The sequence below is a fragment of the Nicotiana tabacum genome, chromosome 16 (genome assembly GCF_000715075.1).
Source record: "Nicotiana tabacum cultivar K326 chromosome 16, ASM71507v2, whole genome shotgun sequence".
Lineage (NCBI taxonomy): Eukaryota > Viridiplantae > Streptophyta > Magnoliopsida > Solanales > Solanaceae > Nicotiana > Nicotiana tabacum.
Window position 1 is genome coordinate 120,890,500 of NC_134095.1, and position 22,426 is coordinate 120,912,925.

Consider the following 22,426-nt stretch of genomic DNA (forward strand, 5'->3'; position numbering starts at 1 on the left):
TAGATATAGGGTCTCCACTCCCTAATCTCTTTTTCTCAAGTATACACAATCATGATTTTATTGCTTTCAATAAAGAAGTAGTTTAAATTTTGTTACAATAACTCACGAAATTTTCCTAGTGAAAACTAGGGCAGAAAAGTTTTGTTCATTTGTTTGTATTGGTTCATGAACAAGTTTTTACCATGAGGCACGAGGTTTGAGATGACCAAAAGAGGAACAAGAAAAGAAGTGAACTCTAAATGTAAAAGCGGAGAAAAGATGTGGACTACTCAAGATATGATTAAAGTCACAAGCTTTGCATGTCCGGCCTTGTTTCAAAAAGCTGAAGAAAATGAACCAGCGGTTGCAACTAACGAGCATCAAGATTCAGATCAGAGTCTGTAGGAAGAACCAGCCAAGACTCATGATCAAACTTTAGAAGGTTTATAGATAGGAATATTGTAATTCATAGTTGATAGGCTTAGCTAGTTTAGTTTTTTATTTTTCATTTTGATGTAATAAGGAGCTCAGCAAGCAGAAACAGCAGCAACAATAGTGAAATCACAGTTTTTCAATAGTCCCAGCTACCAAAACTTTCAGAACTACACCGACCTGATTCCTTTATAGCCAAGGATATGTAGACAACCTCCGAAGCAAGGTTCGGTCTAACTTTTTCAAAATGCTTCCAATAGAGTTTCAAACGGGCAAATATTGCTCTTAATCACTCACTTTATCTTTGCCCGAAAACTCTTCATGTTTCCGAGCAAAGAGGGACAAATGTGAGCACCTAATTTTTGCCCTACATGAAAATAACTCCTAAAAATAGACCAAAATAATTTTAATTGATTTTTAGGAGTTTTCCTTATTTAGTTACATTTCATGCATTTTTAATATTTTAAAATCATAGAAAAATCATAAAAATTATCACGTTTTAATTTCATGCCATCTTAGGTTCAATTTGCATCTAGGAATTAATTTTATTAAGCCAAAATCACAAAAAATAGTCATGTTACATATTTAGAGTTTAGTCTTTAAAATTAGTATTTTTCTTTAGTTTTAAGTTAATTAGTCGTTTAATGTTAAAAATAAATAAAGAATTTTAATTTCTACAAAAAATAAATTGATTTAGGATCTTAATTAATTTAATTAGAATTTAAAATCAAAGAAAAAGAAAAAGGAAAAAAAAAACAAAGAAAATAAAAATAGAAAGAATATATTTTTGGTCTTGTTTCTTTTAAAATTGGGCCAATTCCAAATATGACTCAAATTAACTTTTAAACCCCAGCCCAATCTTCCCGTTCCCCATTTTTACCCTTAAATCCCCAGACCTAACACACATTAATAGACCTTATTTGAGGAGATCCCTAACACCCAAAACAGCGCAGCTTTTCCCCTTCTTCTGCATTCCCTCATCATCTTCCAAAATAGCTCACCCATCTTCTTCTTCCTCACTTCTAACAGAGAGCAAAGACAACAAATCCTTTCCTCTGAGATTAGCTTCTAGCGGTAGTACCTCAGCCTCTTTCCCCTTCTGATTTGAGATGGCTTCTTTCTTTCAATTGAAAAAAGACACACATAGATAGAGAGGAAGGTAGGACGATACAGTGAGAGAGGGGATCCGGGAAAAGAAAAACGAAAGGGGGATGGGATTAGCCCAAAATTTCAGCCATGGACCTCTCTTAGAACACCACGAACACCACCATTTTCAGCTCTAATACTCGAGCTCAAATCAGCCCCAAACCCATGTAAAAGCTCTGAAAACCCAACTGAAATTCCTATACCAAAAAGTCCCAAAAACAGCCATCAACACTTCAATTTCTCCTCCTATAAATCCCTCTTGTGCCTGAGCTTCCCTCGCTGACGAGCTCCAAGGCTGGAACAAACCGCTACTGTTTGTTTCTATTTTTCTGGGTTTTAAAATGCTACTATGGTTGAAAATTTGCTGTTGCTCCTTGTTCGGATCTATTGGTTTTCCGCTGTGCTAAGCTCATTTCTCATCTAGCCTTTAGTTGGAGTTTTGGAGGTGATATCTACACACGCAGGTACTTTGTTGTGATTTACGCCACCGTTAAGTCAAAAAATGAATGAATTCCTTTTGTCTTCAATGAATTTCTGATTATTGTTGTATCTATGCAATTATCCTTTCCTAATAATGCTATACGATTTGTTTGTGTTTTGAGATCTTATTTCAAACGGTAACAAATTAATACAAATAGGCATATAATGGTTTGAAATCACCCTGTTCAATGTCCTCATGTTGTTAGTAATCAGTAGCACTTAATCAATTCCTAAGGATGTGGTCTTAATGTGGTTGTTTGTTTGTTGAAAAACAGTATATATAATTTATACCTATGACATGTGCTTTAGCTATGATAAGCTATTTTGTTCGTTCTGCCCAAGTACCGGTCTGCTACTTTTTATTTTAAATTTGCTGCATGTTTTGGTTATTTCTGTGTTTGATGAAAGCTAATTAGATGGATTTGCTTTTTATTCCTGTGTTTGATGACTATTCCTTTCCTGGTTATGTATTCTGGTTCTAAAGTATTGAACTGTTTTTCTGCGATTTCCCTCGATTATAAGATACTGTGTTTTTTTTGCCTTTAGCTTCATTCTGTGAGATACTTAGGGTTGGTAAATCTGTACACATAACCCTTTATAATGAACATGGCATAGTTTCCCTTTTTATTCCTTACTTCCTTTCCTTGGATGTGTTTTGATATTATTTGAAAATGCAAATACATTTGGCTCTTGCGCTTGACTTCAATCAACCATTTGGTGGAACACAATGCAGAAAAGCCAAAGATAGCTTCAGGTTAAAAAGTCAAAGGCTAAATGAGTTCCTTATCCAACTACTAATAAATTCTAAAATATAAGACAACTCGAGGACCAAATAAACTACATATTCAATTTAGGACCAAATAAATACATCGTAGCTTGCTTTAGGCGCGATTAATAAATCATCGTGACTGTGGGTACGATTCCCGTGGCATAGTCATGATACCTAACCCAAATTCAGGTGTGCACTTCATGTGACCCGATCATAACAACTTTGAACAATAATAAAATAAACATATCGCGAATCACGGGTGCATTTCATGTGGCGTGTTTTGCGGTATGTTCCAAAATGACAAGTGTACGATAATCGTAACTTGTTCAAAAAAATAAATTCCATATATCCTAAAAAGCGATTTAAATAAATAAATTTAAAAATGCACACTAGGTTTAAAACATGTAATAAATTAGATAATATGCCAATTATTAATAGTTAAGCGACCGTGCTCGAACTATGAAACTCGAAAATGCCTAACACTTTCTCCATGTTAACAGAATTCCTTATCTAGAATTTCTGGTTTTGCAGATTTTAAATAAAGTCCAAATTCTCCTCGACTTAGGATTTAAAATAAACCGGTGACTTGGGACACCAAATAAATTATTCTAAGTGGAGACTCTGATAAATAAATAAAATAATTCCATTTCGATTTATGTCACTTTAATTGGAAAAACTCTCTTATATACCCCTCGAGTGATAAAAAGGAGGGCCTGATTGATTTATTCCACGAGGTCACTTGTTATAGTGCTTGGGTTGTAGGAGCCCCTCCGGAGTCTGTACAGCCCTAGTGAGCATGGGTACCCTGAGTGAGTGATACGATGTTTTGCCCCAGGGGCTGTTCTTGATTCATATTGTGCCCGAGGGGCTGTTTACGAGTGATATGAAGTAATGCCCGAGGGTCTGTATATGAGTGATTGTGAGGTTTGCCCGAGAGGCTGTTTATGATTCATGTTTGCCCGAGGGGATGTTCACGAGTGATGTTTGCCGAGGGGCTATATACGAGTGAGTTTTGCCTAAGGGGCTGTATATGTTTTCACCATTTTTACTCACTGTTTCATCACTTCATTGAAGACTGTTGAAAGATGTTTTAAATGGTTTTACTGCTCAGTCTCTATTTACTTTTATTACTTAGTGAGTTGATGTACTCACATTACTCCCGGCACATTGTGTGTAGATCCGGGTATTTCTAAACCCGATAGCGGGTGTTGATTAATCAATGGACGGTCCATCAGAGTTAGTAAGGTAGCTGCCTGACAATCCCAGCCCTACTTTTCTCCCTCTTTATCCTCCCTTAGTTGTATTCAGTTATTTTTAGGCTATGTTAGTCTTGATGTTGTCAGACGGTTGTAGTAAATGCTCATGACTAGTGATACCCTGATGTCGGGCTTTTTTTCCGCACTGTTGTTTTGATTTAAGCTCCTTATGCTGGTTTATTGTTAAATAACTTTGGTTTTGTCTTAAAAATAAAAATAGTGATTGGGTTTGGTAGTGTATCGGCTTGCCTAGTACCACTTTAGGCGCCATCACGATAGGGTTAGTTTTAGTTCGTGACAAGTTAGTATCAGAGCCTAGGTTACATAGGTCTCACGAGTCATGAAAGGTTTAGTAGAGTCTCACGGATTGGTACAAAGACGTCTGTACCTATCTTTGAGAGGCTGCAAAACCTTTAGGAAATCCCACATTCTTGAAATTCTTGTCGTGCGGCATTGATTCATCTTGAAATGTAACTCTTGAAATTCCTTCCACGCATTCATATGCGCGCATGAGCACTTGGTATCAGCTGTGCATCGACGGCTTGTGATTCCCTAAATGAGAGGCGAGATGTGATTTTTGTGTGTTGATGTTGGGCCAGTCTGGATGACTTGGGTCCGGGCTTTGCCTCTAGCTTGAGCACTAAGGTGTTGATTGTGTGAGAGCGTGCTTTTGGATTTATATGTTCGGTAGTGTCCATATTAGTGGAAGTAATGACTGGATGGCTACGTGATGAGTATGATGTGACTGCGAGATATGTTCATATGATTTGGATGTGATGAGGAGGGTCTTCTTGAGGGTAGAAAGAACTATTTGGTTCTTGATTTCCATCTTGATTTGATGAATAGCCCCGAGTTATGGGTGTGTTGAAGGATCTTTTCATATTGTTTAGTTGGGGAACGAAGTAGATTTTATGTCATGATATGAGTTCAGACTCAGGAATATTAAGTGATTGCGTGATGTTTATGATGGTGGAAAGGTATAAAGAGATGTTAGTTTGAGGCAAAGTAGGTGGGTTATCTCCTGTAGGGTGTCCTGAGGGCGTGTGATCCCTATGCTCTTTTGTAGCGAGTCTTCCTTTACCAGTGAATTATATATGCTGCAGATTGAGTTTGGATCGCGTATGAGAGTTGTCTTGACTATTACGAGGGTAAATGCGAGATTTGTAGATGATTGAAGTACTAGATGGTTGTGTTGAACAAGCTTATGAAGGATTTAGTTCAATCTCACTATGGTATTATGGAAGTAATAGAGTATGGACATTGTGAGTTTTTGTGTGTTTTGATCTATGGCTTTTATCCAAGGGGGGAGTCTACTATTGATAAGTTGATTGCACGACTAAGTGTCATATTAGTTTCAGTTTGAGGTATACTGGTGAATCAGTTATGACTTGCAGAGGTTGAGATCAAGGATGACTCGAGTAAAGGAAATTTCTGGGTATGAGTTTTATTAGATTATATGAGTATATGAGAATCATGGAATGATTTGAGTTCTTATTGGTTAAGGATATAATGTTCGTGGAGCAGAAATTTATCTGGTTGCATTTAGGTGGGGTTACATCCTTGGGTGTTGGAGTGCTAATGGGGCTAAGGTCGATTAGCCCATTTGATCTGTCTAATCAAGATTTAAGCAGAGTGGATAACTCTCGAGAATGGTTCTAATGAATTCAATATTTATATATGGCAATTGAGAATTTTTGGGGGTTCGTATGTGGCTTGAAGCTAAGAGTTACATTGGATAGTGTCGAGGCTCGCAGTGTTTCTACATCATTGTGGATTATACATTTCAGTATCAAGAAAGTAAGATGAACAACTTGAAATTCATAGAAGGTCTCTTTGGAGTGAGTATCTCGATTGTGGTACTTTTGGGGTGCTTAAGAGAGCATTCAGCGGCTTATGAGCCTTAGGGCAGTGTGGTTTATGTTAGGGTCTCATGTGGTGAGTCTGGATTGAGGATTGAGGTATTATGGTGAGGAGAAGTATCAATGTGAATGCAATTCAGAAGGAACTCGAATAAATAGGATAGCTTGGTAGTAGGTTGGATTGACATGGTAATGGGTATGATTAGTTCTTTGGGTGTTTATGAGGTAATGAGTTTCTACATGTGTTTCGTGGTGATGCGCTTGAGTTTTGGTGACATGTGTAGCTTGGTTGGGGTAGAAGGATTCAATCCTGACGGTTGGGTTTTGAGCAAATGGGATTCAGAGAGTTCTTGGTGGTTTCTACCATGGTTAGAGAGGTATATCTTCTACTGGCGTGAGGATCATGTGATGTGTAGTGATCTTCTCCTAGATGGGGTCAAATGAAAAGTTCTTGGCTAGTTGAGTACTTAGTTGCTTGTGACTCGAAGTGGATTATGAAGTTCTCATATTTATCATGGGATGACATGGTATATGTGGTAAGTTGTGTAAGGTTGGGATTTGCATGTGTAAGGTCACAGTTCAATTCTGAAAGGAAGGTCATAAATTCTTAAGCAACATGGACAATTTCTGATGACTAGGTAAATGATATTACTAACTGGTATGGCTTAATGAGATTATACATTTCAGAAAGGGCGATGTGTGGGAGTTATGGATACTTTATTGGTATTGCGACACTCTCTTGTTTGATCGACTGCTGGAGTTCAATTTTTGCTTTGTGGTATAGAAGACTTCTAGAAGTATTCCTCGTGGGGTGACTGTGTAATTGGAGAAGTATGGGCATTTAGGCGGTGGAGTTGAGATCAGAGATGGTGATTCGTATATTCTATGGATTTAGAGATTGAGAGTTCTGGTGAGTAGATTGTTTCGTGGTTGTCGACCGTAAAAAGTATCCAAGTTTAGTCAGAGGTTAGTATATGTTGTGATTCAGTCATTTAGACTTTCAGAGGGTTATTTATCTATCGTGGGGGACCAGAGCTGATTTGGGGTTCATTGGTAGGCCCAACATGGAGGTGTGTTTTGTACCAGGTCGAATTTGGTGGCTCCGTACTGCTATTATTGAGGGATGTGCCATTCGATTATTGTTGAGCTTATTCGTGTTCTGGAGTGATCTATGAGCTACTCTTCTATATTATGAGGGGTCATGATTTGTTGGTTGTATACACATATAGTGTGGTTCTATTGGAGTCCTATAACGGATTTGAGCGAGAAGAGTATTGGATATCGCTTGATGTATAGCATATTGGTTATGCTCTTTCGGGTTTCATGTGGTGTTATGTCATTTGCTTCTCCATGGTTATGGTAATGCACTTTGAGTACTTGATGTCGTTGCGCGTGGTTATTGATTTTGAGCAAGGTGGCTTGAGGTATATGCCATGGATTAGTGTTTGGATGGGGCACACATTGCAGCAAAATTATGTTGAGGTATGAACCTGTGTTAGATTCGTGTGATGGTCCTACGGGGTGTGATGAATTTACAGTATTTCATTGTGGCAGTACTTGTTAAGCTTGCGGGATAGTCCTCCCGTTTGAGTCATTTTTTTCATGATTTGAGTACATTTGGGGATGTTGCTATTGGGTGCACGAGTTGCACAGGTTATGGCTTTGGACTGTATTGATGTGTCATGTCATTAGAGTGGTTGTGTTGGATGAGATGAGGTCATTGGACCTAGAATGAATACTATCAGAATTGGCTACAACATGGTTGGAAGGATAATATTCCTAGTCTGTAGACATGTAATTTTTGACCCTCCCCAAGATTTTACACGTTTTAGCGTAAAATATTTAGTTTAGGTTTAATATCATTATATTAAATAGTTTTGACTCTTTTACTTTATTTTATCACAAAAAATAAAAATTACAAAAAATAAAATAAATATTTTCATCTTTAGGTTAAAGTCAATTAGTATATTTATATTTATAGTATTATAACATTTGAAAATACAAAAAATTAGTTTCACTCGTAGTGTTTAGTTTTATATTAGTTTATTTTAATTTAGAGTGATTTTTACATTTTTATAGATACATTGTATTATTTGGTCTTTTTAGCCTAAGTTCAAATCCAAAAGACATGGTCCAACCCAATTACCCTTAGCCCATTCTTCCCAACCCATTAGCCCACTTAAGTGCAAGATTTAATCCTAGCCATCTATTCCCTTCTAATCCAATTGCCATCATCCCTTTCCACCTCCATATAAAATACCCAATTATAGGAACCCAACCCTAAGTTTTCAATACCTAGACTTAGGAGCTACACTAAAAACGACAGGATTGCTAAGGTTTTTCATCTTTATTCTATGATCTTTTCCTTGTTTTGTTCCAAAAAAATTAAAAAGTGAAAGAAATACAAACACACAAAAATGAATCTTTACAACTTTTTCTCTCAGATACAATAGACACATAACTTGACTGAATTTCAAGATTTGGGTTTTACTTTACTGATAATGTAGGAACACGAGGAGTGTAAAGTGGAGAAATCGGATGAGCCAGAGAATCTATAAAAAATAAAATCACTGAAACACTTTATCTCAGTAATAATAACCATCACTCTTCTTCGTCTTTTTCTTATTCTGATGACGATAAGAAAACAACGTCATCTCCTCCCGTAACGTCGTGGTTTAAGTCTAAAGTTCGTCGGCTTTTTGGTAGGGAACATCCTGTTCACAAAGTTTTCGGCAGTGGTAAACATTTTAAAGAGCAAAAATATTAAGAGATGGTCTGCTTTGTCAGATGTTTGGAGGTTCTAGTTTATCTGAGGTCGATTTGGGTTTCGAGCTCTCCTGTGTCGATTTGAGGTTCCGATTCTTAATTTTGATGTTTCAATCTCAAGATTGTTGCCTTGTTCAGCCTGATTGATTTGCAATATTTAGTTTTGTTCATCAATAAAAGGCCTATTTCTCAATTTTTATTCTCATTTCATTGTTCTTACAATAGCTTGGTGCGTGTGTTGGTTGATTTTTGTTTCTACATTGTTTGAGTGGCATGACTTAGTTTGAAATTAAATTATTTTAATTAGTTTTTATTTCGATTGTGATGTACGTAGTCTTGGTTCTCGAATAAATGCTTTTAATTTGGGTAGATGGAAAATTTGGAGTTATTTCTTTCTTGGCAAGGAATAATAATATGCCATGAGTGGTGCTAAGTCAGAAGGATGTATAACTCTTAAGCCTCACAATAATCTCAAATTTTAGGAAGAATAATGAACACTGTTAGTTTGCTTTAGGCATGGCTTAGACTATTATTGTGATTATATATACGTTCGCATAACAGAATTACGAATTTAATTCTAAAAAATAAATCGAGGGATGCGTTCGCGCAACTTCAACCAAGTTTTCTTATTAATTAATAAAGCGTGATTAATTATGGACACGTACGCATGACATGATTTTTGACGCGCCAAAGGAAATGAGTATACGTACGCATAACTCAATTCTTTCATTACGAACAAATCAAGTGATTAAAAGCGGTAAAAAGATAAATGCACATAAGTCCTAAAAATGAGTAGTTAAACGACTTAAGCTAAGTACAAATCACTAAGCGACCGTGCTAGAACCACGGAACCCGGGAATGCCTAACACCTTCTCCCGGGTTAACAAAATTCCTTACGTAGAATTTCTGGTTCGCAGACTTTTAAAATAAAGTCGAAATTTCCTCGATTTGGTCTTTAAAATAAACCGGTGACTTGGGACACCATAAATTATTCCAAGTGGAGACTCTGAAAATTAAATAAATAATCCAATTTCGAATAATATCACTTTAATTTGAAAAACTCCCTTATATCCCCTCTTGGGTGTAAAAAGGAGGTGTGACAGCTCTAGCGACTCTGCTGGGGAAAAGAACCCATGATCTTTGGTTCAGGGTTCAGAATTCGAGCTTGTTAATATGATCTATGCTTGGCTTTATTATTTGTTGATATTACTGTATTTGTGGACCTAATGTGCTTATTGCCGCTTATTTACCGCTTTGATATTATTTGAATTATATTAAATTGTTTTCTTACGCCTCCCACCTGAGTCTTCTAAAAAATGGTGCACACGTTCGTGGCCCACTTTTCTGTTAGAAGTTATACCAAATAGAACGAGGCTGGGCCAGCAACAAGGCCGGGTAGACTTTCGTGCTCCCGGTACGTTTGCCCACTCTTCGGCTCGAGTTGTCCGCTCGGGTAAGCCTGATCAAGAACACAACCCAAGGTTTAAACCTAGAATAACATAACCTCATGCCGGATCCCTAGTAGGAGCGTTTGTTTGCATCACGTGCATTTAACTTTGGGGACTCAACACAGGGGTTGGGTCCGTCTAGGACAGGTGTACCCAAAAGACCAGACCATCCTGATGTATCTTACATGCTATGTGTACATTTATTCTTTTCGGTTTATATATTGACCGGCTAACAAAAGAAAAACAACAGAAAAACCAAGAGTGAGGTAGGATAGAGAATTCACCCGGTTCTGAAAACCCAGTATTTAATGTCACGACCCAAATTTTTCACCCTCGGGAGTTGTGATGGCGCCTACTAATGTTAGCTAGGCAAGCCAATTATTAGACAATTTACCTTTTTACCAATTTCTATTCTCTTTAACATTATATAAAACAATAACGGGTAAACAACGGAAATTCAGAATAAGTGGAAGAAAACAATAGAATATCTGAACATATATCTATTACAACAGCTTAAACCTTAATCACCCAGAATTGGTGTCACAGTTTCACAGACGGTCTAAGAATACTACAAATAAAGGTTCTGAAAGAAATAAATACAACACTGTCTCTAGAAATGCATGAAAAAAATAGGAATAGTAGATAGAAGGGGACGCCAAGGCCCGCGGATGCCTGCAGGACTACCTCGGGTCGCCTGATGATCAAGAATCAACAATCTCACCACGGTCCGAAGTCCACAACACTGGGGTCTGCACAAAAGAGTGCAGAGTGTATTATCAGCACAACCGACCCCATGTGCTGGTAAGTGCCTAGCCTAACCTCAACGAAGTAGTGATGAGGCCAGGACCAAACTACCAAATAAACCTATGAAGTTCAAATATATATAGCGGAAAAGAAATACGAAAATAAACAATTAAAACTAGGGAGGGGGGAACATACTTCGGGGAAAAACAAGTAAAAACAGAATATCAATAGAATATAAAGGAATCCAACCACTAACAAGATTAAAGAAAAACAAAGGCAGATTTCACTTTCTTTTCACATCTTGTTGCAGGCGTGCAACCCGATCCCATTTCTCATATCTTGTGGCAGGCATGCCACCCGCTCCCATTTCATGTATCTCGTGGCAGGCGTGCAACCCGCTCCCATTTCATTGTATCTTGTGGTAGGCGTACTACCCACTCCCATTTCATTATATCTTGTGGTAGGCGTACCACCCGCTCCCATTTCATTGTATCTTGTGGTAGGCGTACCACCCGCTCCCATTTCATTGTATCTTGTGGTAGGCGTACCACCCGCTCACATTTCATTGTATCTTGTGGTAGGCGTACCACCCGCTCCCAATTACAAGCCAACAATAATCACAAGGAATTCCGGCAAGGGAACAATAATATCAACAAACAATATCCCTAAGAAAACAATGATATCTCACAATATCCCGGCAAGGGAGAAACAACTATAACCGAACTTGTTACAACATCTAACTACCTTAGCTATAACCAAACTTGTTACAACATCTAACTACCTCAGCTATAGCCAAACTTGTTACAACATCTAACTACCTCTGCTATAGCCAAACTTGTTACAACATCTAACTACCTCTGCTATAGCCAAACGTGTTACAACATCTAACTACCTCAGCTATAACCAAACTTGTTACGACACCTAACTACCTCAGCTATAACTAAACTTGTTACAACACCTAACCCAAAGAATCAACCTATGCATTCGTAATATCAATTAAGAACACAATGCAAGGGAACCACAACTCAAAAATAGCCCAGTAAGGGGGAAACATAATGATCTCTTCTCCTTCTCACTTTTACTTCACAATTCACTTCACAACTCGAACCAATACTCTAGAGTTTCAATTATCACTTATAATTTCACAATTCGTTATACTACTGGAGCCAACGCTCCTCAATGTTCATAGGTCACAATTCTTTCCACAACTTTACACAACAAATAGAAATCTTCACCATGGCATGAATAATACAACGAAGTCATGAAAATCACAAAATAAGACCCACGGTCATGCTTGTCACCAACGTATAGATACTCGTCACCATGCCTATACGTCGTACTCAACAAGAAGCAATTAGCAAATATGACATAACTCCTAATCCCTCAAGCTAAGGTTAGACTAAACACTTACCTCGATGCCTCGAACACAACTCAAGTTTCAATTATAGCTTTACCCCTTGATTCCTCCGTCAATTCGCTCGTATCTAGCTACAAGTTACTTAATTACATCAATAAACATTAAATGAATCAATTTGAATGCATGAAAATGAGTTTTCTAAAGTTTTACCCCAAAAAGTCAAAATCACCCTCAGGCCCACGTGGTCAAAATCGAGGTTTAAACCAAACCCGATTACCCATTCCCCCACGAGCTCAAATATGTATTTGTTTTGAAATCGGACCTCAAATCGAGGTCGAAATACCCAATTTTTGAAAAACCTAGGTTCTACCAAAACACCTAATTTCCCCAATGAAAATCATTGATTTGAAGTTGAAATCATGTTAAAAGATGTTAATGATTGAAGAAAACTAGTTAAAAACTTCTTACAATTGCTTTGGAGAAGAAAGGTTGTTTGAAAAATCGCCTCTTATGTTTTTGGGGTCTTAAAAAATGAAAAATAACTGAAAATCCCGTCTAAATATACTGCCCTCAGATGTCGTGTGCGGACCGCACAAAATCAACTGCGGCCACACAGGCTTCCTGTGTTCTGCAGTGACAGGTCTACGTATTTCGGCCATAACTTTCTCTAAAGATGTCCAAATTGTGAATTCTTTGCATTTCTGGAAACTAGACACGAAGAGCTACAACTTTTGTTTTTGAAATATCTCACAATTCTCTGTAGATAAAAAGATATAGACTTCCGAAGTTGGACCAGTAAATTGTTCTTCATCGCGGACCGCACCAAAACTAGTGCGGCCGCACAGGCTTCTCCGTGGCAACAGTCCATATCGTGCAGACCGCATGCCTGTTCAGAGGTCCTCTACCACTCTGAGCCTGCAAAAGCTCAGTTTTTAAGCCTTAGACCCCCCGAAACCTACCCAAAACTCACCCGAGCCCTTGGAACTCCATACCAAGCGCACACAAAACCTCAAAAACATCCTACGGACTTATTCGTGTAATCAAATAATCAAAATAACATCATGAACATCACATTAAATCTCGAGATCAATGAAATTTTCTCAAAACTTCGTTAAACATAAATTTTGCGATTTAAGTCCGAATACAGTCATATGACATCCGTTTTTCACCAAATTTCACAGAAATGTCTTAAATCATATATAAGACCAGTACCGGATGCCTGAACCAAAATAAGGGCCCGATACCACCATGTTCTAAACAAATTTCATTTCAAATTTCTTTAAACAATTTTAGAAAATAATTTTCTTTAAAAAATTCGTTTCTCGGGATTGGGACCTCGGAATCCGATTCCAGGCATACGCTCAAGTCCCATATTTTCCTACGGACCCTCCAGGACCGTCAAATCACGGGTCCGGGTCCGTTTACCCAAAATATTGATTGAAGTCAAATTTATTCATTTTACCGTCAAAACTTATCATTTTTCACAGATTTTCACATTTAAGCTTTCAGGCTATGCGTCCGGACGATGCACGCAAATCGAGGTGGTGCTTAGGGAGGTTTTTTAAGTCCTCGGAATGTAGAATTTTATTGCAACACAAGTGATGATCTTTTGGGTCATCACATTTAAAATGCCTCGAAATTCTGCCAAAATTTTGAAAAAAAGAGAAACACAAAATGTATTTCAAAAAAATGAAAGTGAGTCAACATCATGTTTTTTCAATTATGTCAAAACGGCCGAACTACGCGGGTCTGTTTCTTACCGAATTTGAGATACGTAGGCAAACCTCATCGGTTCCGGCCCACATTTTAAAAAAAACTTCAAAAATATTTTCCTTTACTTTAGAAAAGTCATTCTTTGGGACCACAATTTCTTTTAAAAAAAAATCCAAAAATATTTTCCATTACTTGCTTCCTTAGAAATTCTTTCTTTTAGACCCCAATTTTTTTTAAAAAAATAAAATATAGAAAAATATTTTCTTTTAGTTTCTTCTCAAAATCCAATTTTTTTTTTGTTCTTCAAAAATTGAAAAGAAAATTCAAGATTCAAAAATATTTTCTTTTTTTAGAAGTATTTCTTTCATAAATTCAAAAAAAAAAATCTTTCTTCTTTAGAAGTCTTTCTTTGCAAACATTCTGAAGAAAAATCAAAATCCAAAACTATTCTCTTTCTTCTTTATAAGTCTTTCTTTCGAAAAAGTAAAATAAAATTCAAAATCCAAAAAAAGTTAGTTTATTTACTTTATTCCTGATCTTCTCGAACTATGCAAAGATCTGATTAATGCGGCGTCATGATACGTAGGCAACCCACATCAAGTTCGATCGAATGGTTAAAAACAAAAAAAAAGAGAAAAGAAAGAGAGTGTTTATTCTAACATGCCTGTTGTTTTGAAATAAAAGCTAGTCAAAGGTAGTTGGTTTGCAATGGCGAGTCACAAAAACAATCCAAGATCTTTCAAAAATAAAAACATCTTCTCAACCAATGGAACAAGCACCATTGTTGTTGATCCAAGATCACGAGAGGGCAAGTAGGCAATTTGGCGGCAAAAAATTTAATGGAGGCAAATGTGAGGTTGACTTTACCAGATTTGAGCAATAAGACATGGGCTGCTCGGGATGATTGTCAAAATTTGAGTGTTGAATCCAAAGAAATCAAAATGGTCAAATGCCATAGTAGTGCTGATGTGCGAATGTGTGGCTAAGATATCGCTTAGTAACTAGAAAGTCACTCCTCCTTCAGTCATGGTAGCTTATTTTGTCATCTTTTCTTCTTCTTTTTGTGCTATTGGACCTTTCTATCCTTTATTCAATTAAACAAAAGTAGTTAGCCATTTTGTGCATAGTTCTTTTCATGCTAGTTCTAATGACATGACATGCATGCGGAATTTTGGCCAGATCTTAGAAAACTGATTTAGTCTTGAATTGGATAAGTGAGAAAGAGACATTTTCGAAGATGAATAGAGACATAAAACATTTAAACAATAAGCATGAGCCAATTTTATATGGAACCAAAATAGTCATGCTCATGGAAGTTAAGGATCTCTACCTTTTGAGTCATTTGAGAAGATCGGGCTTAAGGATAATGGGATGGGTTGAAGTTTGTTTAGCACTAAGAGATAGAAAGTGTTTTCAATAGAAGGTGTATTCCAGACAACATGAAAATTGCAAAATACATCTTCTAAATCAAGACAAAATCCAAGGAAAGTCACCCAAATTGACAAGGGTCATTCACAGCGAGGAAAGTATTGCTCATACAGCTTTATACTAAAAAAGACCCAAGAAGACAAGCATGTTCATCAATGATGTGATCGCGAAAAGATACTATAATTGACGTTCTCGAGGCTGGGAGGCCCTTTTTGCTATCCAAACACTTTATACCCTTTGTTACCCCTTTTGAACTTGTGTTATTTTCTTTGACCACCCTCTTTTGGAATCAAGTATAGAATGAAGATTAAAAAAACAAAAAATGAAAAAAAAAGAAAAATAAAAAAATTCAATGTCTCAAGAGTACAAACTGGGGCAATTCATAGAAATTTCAAGTGAAAAAAGATGAAGAAGAAAAGAACTGTCAATGGTCCATGCGCCCAGAAAATAGAAATTGGGGCAACTTGTTTTGAAAACGAAAAGTAAAAAATAGAAAAAGAAAAAAAACGAAACAGAAACAAAGATGAAAAATAGTTAGGTCAGATGTTTGAACTACGTTCGACCTGATTCCTTAATAAAGGATACGTAGGCAACCTCACGGTTTGGTCCAACCAAATAAGAATTCCAAAAAAAAAAAATCCCAATAGCTGAAACTGGGGAAAAGATTTTATTTCACTTTTGAAAGAGTCGATTCCAAGAGTTGTAAATCTACAACCCTTTACTTTGAGTCTATTTTAAAATTTCATGACGTCATTTCTTTCCAACCCTATCCAAAAACCTTCCAAATAAAGACCTCCTATTCAGCCTTCAAGAATGCCAAGAGACGCATGCAATGAACAATAGTTTTCACACGACATAGAACACTGTCAAGATGCTCGCACAAGAAAGCAAAAGAAAAAGAAAAATAAAGAAGAAAAATGAGAGAGTCTTACTATTAAAAACCCTCATGGGCACTGTAAGACGACGGTAAGCAGAGATGAATAAATGAGAGAGACTGGTTCGTGAAAACACCTTGGGCCAACACTTGTCGAAAGTGAGTCATGAAGCCGATGCAAAGGATCATCACGAACAAGCCCGACTTCAAAGGTCATAAGAATGGTAAAAGAAAAGATTTGGTTAGTTTGATAGATTGACTATCAAGTCCAAAATGCATGTCATGATCATTAAGGCTAGTTATTGAAAAAAAACTCTTCCTTCCGTCCTTCCAACAGGGGCACTTCTTGTTAATACTTGTTTCTTTGCATTATTGTGTCCTTCACTCTAAGTTAGTCCTGTCAAAACAAGCAAAAAAAGATTTCAAAATCTGCTACCAGCTTTTTAGTTGCACAAAGTAAATTTGGCCAGCATACTCAGTTCCTACTTGTAACATGCCTTTAGGATTCATGCAAAAGCTCCCCCAAAAGACTCTTGTCAACCTACTTGGCGCAAGCAAAGATAACTTGTGATTCTCTCTGACAGACAAATTGCTCAAAAGCAGGAAGTCACTCAAGATATCAGAAAAGGTCATCTAAGAAAAGATCTCCAGTTGGGATAAGGCTGATTGAGCCACAAATATAAATGGTACTGGGTGTGAAATAATTAGGGTTTATGTAGAGCAAAAGTTTCTTGAAACCGACTCAAGCTGATTGAGAAGAAGCCAAGTTGCCCAAGACTCAAGGCTACAAACTGACCACCATTTTCAAAACTGACAAATTTTTCTTTGTGTGAAACAGGAACAAGGCAGTTCAAGGAAAGTGGTTCAAAAAAAAGAAAAAAAAACAAAAAAAAAAGAGAAGAAAAAGAAAAGAAGAGAAGAGCCGACAAAGGGAAGTTCCTCAAATATTCGCCTTTATTTGTCTTGCTATTGTGCACAAAACCTTGCCATTGTGCACAAAACCTTGCCATTGATCTCCATATTTTTCCTCCTAGGATAAAAAGTCCTAGTCAGATGGATTTTCCTCCCAATAAAAATCTTAGTCTGATGAATCTTTCTACTAAGATAGAAAACCTAGTTTGATGAACTTTCTTCTAAGATCAAAATCTTAGTCTGATGAATCTTTTCTCCTAAGATAAGAAAACTTAGTCTGATGAATCTTTCTCCTAGTATAAAAATCTTAGTTTGATGAATCTTTCTCCTAAGATAACAAAACAAAACTTAGTCTGATAAATCTTTCTCCTAAGATAACAAAAAAGGACCTAGTTTGATGAATTTTCTCCTAGGATCAAAATCTTAGGCTGATGGATCTTTCTCCTGAGATAGAAGACCTAGTCTGATGAACTTTTTCCTAGGATCAAAATCTTCGTCTGATCAATCTTTTTCCTAAGATAGAAAATCTAGTCTGACGAATTTTCTCCTAGGATAGAAATCTTAGTTTGATGAATCTTTCTCCTAAGATACCAAAAAAAGACCTAGTCTGATGAACTTTTCTCCTCGGATCGAAATCTTAGTCTAATGAATATTTCTCCTAAGATAGAAAACCTAGTCTGATGAATTTTCTCCTAGGATATACATCTTAGTCTGATGAATCTTTCTCCTAAGATACCAAAAAAAAGAATCTTAGTCTGATGAATCTTTCTCCTAAGATACAAAAAAAAAGAAACCTAGCCTGGTGAATTTTCTCCTAGGATAATAATTTCTTAAAAAAAGCGTTTGAGCAATTTGTTTAAAATAATGATTTTCTCAAACACAAAAAAATGATTTTCTTCCAAAAAAAAAAAACACAAAAATCCTTCTTGGTTCGGTTTAGACATAGGGTCTCCACTCCCTAGTTTTCTCTTCCAAAATAGGGTCCAATTCAGTAGTTGATGCCAGCATAGCCTGGTAATCTTTTCCAACATAGGTCCCACTCCCTAGTTGATGCCAGCATAACTTGGTAATCTTTTCCAACATAGGGTCCCACTCCTTAGTTGATGCCAACATAACCTGGTAATCTTTCCAACTTAGGGTCTCCAATCCCTAGTTGATTTCATTTTAGATATAGGGACTCCACTCCCTAATCTCTTTTTCCCAAGGATACACAATCCCGACCTTTTATTGCTTTCAATAAAGAAGTAGTTTAGAATTTTATTAAAATAACTCACGAATTTTCCTAGTGAAAACTGGGGCAAAAAAATTTCATTCGTTCGTTTGCTTGTTTTGGTGTCTGATCAGGTTTTACCTCAAGGCACAAGGTTCGAGACGACCAAAAGAATGAGTCTCAATCCCGAATAAGGAAAAAAGAAAAAAAAGAAAAAGAAGTGAACTTAAAGTGCAGAAGCGGAGAAAAGATGTGGACCGCTCAAGACGTGATTGAAATCACAAGCTTTGCATGTCTCGCCTTGATCTGAGAAGTTGAAAAAGGAAAGAACCAGCACCTGCAGCTAACAAGCATTAAGATTCAGATCAGAGTCCGCATGAAGGACCAACCAAGACTGAAGATCAAACTTCAGAAGACTCATAGATAGTAATCTTGTAACTCGTAGCTGATAAGCTTAGTTAGTCTTTTCATTTTTGATTTTGGTGTAATAACGATACCGCGGACCGGAACCTCGACGACACCTCAATCGGCTCTCCACCTCGGTATACTCCATCACTCTTCCTAATTCCGAACTACACGTGGCCTGATTCCTTTATAGCCAAGGATATGTAGGCAGCTCAGATACCAGGGCTTGGTCACATTCTCCTTTCTCTTAGTTTTTGGTCGCTCTAAATAAGGGTCGGGTCGAAAAACCTGTCTCGTCGTTCTTTGCCTGAAAACTCTTCGCGTTTCCAGTCAAAGAAGGGCAGCTGTAGACATGTAATTTTTGACCATCCCCAAGATTTTACACATTTTAGCGTAAAATATTTAGTTTAGGTTTAATATCGTTATTTTAAATAGTTTTGACTCTTTTACTTTATTTTATCACAAAAAAATAAAAATTACAAAAAATAAAATAAATATTTTCATCTTTAGGTTAAAGTCAATTAGTATATTTATATTTATAGTATTATAACATTTGAAAATACAAAAAATTAGTTTCACTCGTAGTATTTAGTTTTATATTAGTTTATTTTAATTTAGAGTGATTTTTACATTTTTATAGATACATTATATTATTTGGTCTTTTTAGCCTAAGTTTTAACCCAAATGACATGGTCCAACCCAATTACCCTTAGCCCATTCTTTCCAACCCATTAGCCCACTTAAGTGCAAGATTTAATCCTAGCTATGTATTTCCTTCTAATCTAGTGGCCATCATCCCTTCCCACCTCCATATAAAATATCCAATTATAGAAACCTTACCCTAAGTTTTCAATACCTAGACCTAGGAGCTACACTAAAAATGGCAGGATTGATAAGAAAACAAGGAGTGTAATGTAGGAAACAACATCATCTCCGTAATAATAACTATCACTCTTCTTCGTCTTTTTTTTGATTCTGATAAAAATAAGAAAACAACATCATCTCCTCCCGTAACGTCGTGGTTTAAGTCTAAAGTTTGTCGGCTTTTGTTTTAGGGAACATCCTGTTCACAAAGTTTTCGGCGGTGGTAAACATTTTAAAGAGCACAAATATTAAGGGATGGTCTGCTTTGTCAAATGTTTGGAGGTTCTAGTTTATCTAAGGTTGATTTGGGTTTCGAGCTCTCCGATGTCAATTTGAGGTTCCGGTTCATAATTTTGATGTTTCAATCTCAAGATTGTTGCCTTGTTAAGCCTGATTGATTTGCAATTTTCAGTTTTGTTCATCAATAAAAGGTCTATTTCTCAATTTTCATTCTCATTTCCTTTTATTACAATAGCTTGGTGTGTGTGTTGGTTGATTTTTGTTTCTACGTTGTTTGAGTGGCATGACTTAGTTTGCAATTAAATTATTTTAATTAGTTTTTATTTTGATTGTGATATACGTAATCTTGGTTCTCGAATAAATGCTTTTAATTTGGGTAGATGATAAATTTGGAGTTGTTTCATTCTTGGCAAGGAATAATAATAGGCCATGCGTGGTGCTAAGTCAGAAGGATGTATAACTCTTAAGCCTCACAATAATCTCAAAATTTAGGAAGAATAATGAACTCCGTTAGTTTGCTTTAAGCACGACTTAGATTATTATTGTGATTATGTATACGTTCGCGTAACATAATTACGAATTTAGTTCTAAAAAATAAATTGAGGGATGCGTTCGCACAACTTCAACCCAATTTTCTTAATAATTAATAAAACGTGATTAATTGTGGATACGTACGCGTGACATGATTTTTGACGCGCCAAAGGAAATGACTATACGTACGCGTAACTCAATTCTTTCATTACGAACAAATTAAGTGATTAAAAGCGGTAAAAATATAAAATGCACATAGGTCCTAAAAATGTGTAGTTAAACGACTTAAGCTAAGTACAAATCGCTAAGCAACCGTGCTAGAACCACGGAACTTGGGAATGCCTAACACCTTCTCCCGGGTTAACAGAATTCCTTACTTAGAATTTTTGGTTCGCAAACTTTTAAAATAAAGTCGAAATTTCCTCGATTTGGGATTTAAAATAAACCGGTGACTTGAGACACTATAAATTATTCCAAGTGGTGACTCTGAAAATTAAATAAATAATCCCATTTCGAATAATGTCACTTCAATTGGAAAAACTCCTTTATATCCCCTCCCGGATGTAAAAAGGAGGTGTGACAAAGTCGACTTAGAAATCTGCTATAGTTCCTATCAGAGAAGAGTGACCTCCATGACTTGTTGATCTGACGAATGGTTATGAGTTTCTACGTGTTTCTTTCATCATTGACAATATATGAAAGTGTTAGAACGAGGCTTTGGTTGTTAAGAGGTGTATTACAGGTATTGGGTTGTTTTGAGCAGCTACTGTGATTAGGAGTTATCGCCATGAGTGTTTGAGTTATGTGGTATATCATGTGATTACATCTTGGGTTACGGATATGTTTGATACAACTTGTTCGAAATTATACAGTGTGTAGATGCGAGGTTCTCATCTTATAGAAAATTCCGGATGTTGGAAATTGGGCCCTAAGACTTATGGACTAGGTTGGATTAAGAAATTTTAGTCATATTGTGTTATCAGACCTATATGGGATACGGTGACGTGGGATCACCCCCAGGTATGTGCATAGTGAGAATATACAGTAAGTTGATGGCTTTTGGACCAACTATGGACACATTCGAGGACGAACGTATGTTTAAGTGGGGGAGGATGTAACGACCCGTTCGATCATTTGAGCAATTGCACTTCGCTCGGTTGTTTGAGGGCATGAGTAGCTCCGTAGGAAGTATTATGACTTATGTGAATCATCGGTTTTGGTTTTCAGGTTATTCGGAATTGATTTGGAAGAATGATCCTCAGTTAGAAGCTTTAAATTTGAAAGGTTTGACCAAGTTTTGACTTTTTAGAATTTGACCTCGGATTGGATTTATGATGGTCCCGTTAGCTCTGTTGGGTGATTTTGGACTCAGGAGCGCGTTCTGATTGTGATTTGGAGGTCTATAATAGAATTTGGCTTGAAATAGCGAAAGTTGGAATTTTGAAAAGTTTGACCGAGAGTGGATTTTTCATATCGTGATCAGATTTCGACTCTGGAAGTTGGAGACGGTCCATAATGTCAAATGTGACTTGTGCATAAAATTTTAGGTCAATCGGACGTGATTTGATAGGTTTCGACATCGGTTGTGGAAGTTTCAAGTTCATTGATTTCGAATTGAGGTGTGGTTCGTCGTTTCGATGTTGTTATTTGTGTTTTGAGGCGTCAAACAGGTCCGTATTATGATATGAGACTTTTTGGTATGTTCGAATAGGGTCCCAAGGGGCTCGTGTGAGTTTCATATAGGTTTGGGTTGTGTTACGCTCGTTTTTTATGTGTCAACGTCGTTTTTCAAGGATAAATGGTACTATATTAAGCAAATAAGCTCCGATTAATGTTTTATTGAAGCATTAGATCCGTATCATAATTATGGAGCCATAGCAAAAAGAATAATCGAATTTGAACATCGTATAAGGATTTTAGGGTCATTTTACTAAGAATTGAGTTGTGAGATTTTCCAGATTAATTACGAAATTGCCACTGAATTCGTTTTTAAAAATCTGCCTATTTTCAAAT

General features: G+C 36.7%; 1 long non-coding RNA gene across 1 annotated transcript; it reads left to right on the forward strand.

Moving 5' to 3' along the window:
* The first annotated feature begins 1,279 nt into the window (after nt 1–1,279).
* On the forward strand, nt 1,280–20,085 carry LOC107819457 (uncharacterized). Its single transcript, XR_012700255.1, has 2 exons — nt 1,280–2,021; nt 18,508–20,085. It is a non-coding gene; the product is annotated as an uncharacterized LOC107819457 (long non-coding RNA).
* The last annotated feature ends 2,341 nt before the right edge of the window (nt 20,086–22,426 follow it).